Here is a 1,482-nt window from a genome sequence, read left to right as displayed (position 1 = left end):
AAAAATCCACTTCCGGGCCCACTTGGTGTGTGCTTGGGCTGAGCATTGAAGCATTTTCGTGTAGAGACTCTTCTTGGAGTTAAACGCTAGCTTTTATGCCAGTTTGGGCGTTTAACTCCCATTTGGGTGCCAGTTCCAGCGTTTAACGCTGGGATTCCTGAGGGTGACTTTGAACGCCGGTTTGGGCCATCAAATCTTGGGCAAAGTATGGACTATCATATATTGCTGGAAATCCCAGGATGTCTACTTTCCAACGCCATTGAGAGCGCGCCAATTGGGCTTCTGCAGCTCCAGAAAATCCACTTTGAGTGCAGGGAGGTCAGAATCCAACAGCATCTGCAGTCCTTTTCAGTCTCTGAATCAGATTTTTGCTCAGGTCCCTCAATTTCAGCCAGAAAATACCTGAAATCATAGAAAAACACACAAACTCATAGTAAAGTCCAGAAAAGTGAATTTTAACTAAAAACTAATAAAAATATACTAAAAACTAACTAGATCATACTAAAAACATACTAAAAACAATGCCAAAAAGCATACAAATTATCCGCTCATCACTCCACATGATCATGAACCTAATAAAACACAAAATAACAGTAAAATAAAAAATAAAATTAGATAAATAAAAATTGGGTCGCCTCCCAACAAGCGCTCTTTTAATGTCACTAGTTTGACAGTGGGCTTTCTTGGAGCCACAAAGGTGATCAGGTCAATGTTGTGGACTCCCAACACCAAACTTAGAGTTTGGATATGGGGGTTCAACACCAAACTTAGAGTTTAGTTGTGGCCTCCCAACACCAAACTTAGAGTTTGATTGTGGGGGCTCTTTTTGACTCTGTACTGAGAGAAGCTTTTCATGCTTTCTCTCCAGTGTTATAGAGGGATGGCTGTGTGCCTTAAACACAAGGTAGTCCCCATTCAATTGAAGGACTAATTCTCCTTTGTTAACATCTATCACAGCTCCTGTTGTGGCTAGGAAAGGTCTTCCCACGATGATGCATTCATCCTCCTCCTTCCTAGTGTCTAAGATTATGAAATCAGCAGGGATGTAAAGGCCTTCAACCTTCACTAGCACGTCCTCTATGAATCCATAAGCTTGTCTTACTGACTTGTCTGCCATTTGTAATGAGAATATGGCAGGTTGTACCTCATTGATCCCTAGTTTCTCCATTACAGAGAGTGACATAAGATTTATGCCTGACCCTAGGTCACACAGAGCCTTGTTAAAGGTCATAGTGCCTATGGTACAGGGTATTAAGAATTTGCCTGGATCTTGTCTCTTTTGAGGTAAAGTTTTCTGAATCCATGTATCTAGTTCACTAATGAGCAAGGGAGGTTCACCTTCCCAAGTCTCATTACCAAACAACTTGGTATTCAGCTTCATGATGGCTCCTAGATATTGAGCAACTTGCTCTCCAGTTACATCTTCATCCTCTTCTGAGGAAGAATAGTCTTCAGAGCTCATGAATGGCAGAAGGAGATTTA

Source organism: Arachis duranensis, chromosome 9, assembly GCF_000817695.3.
Source record: "Arachis duranensis cultivar V14167 chromosome 9, aradu.V14167.gnm2.J7QH, whole genome shotgun sequence".
Taxonomy (NCBI): domain Eukaryota; kingdom Viridiplantae; phylum Streptophyta; class Magnoliopsida; order Fabales; family Fabaceae; genus Arachis; species Arachis duranensis.
Note: the sequence above shows the minus strand (reverse complement) of the source record.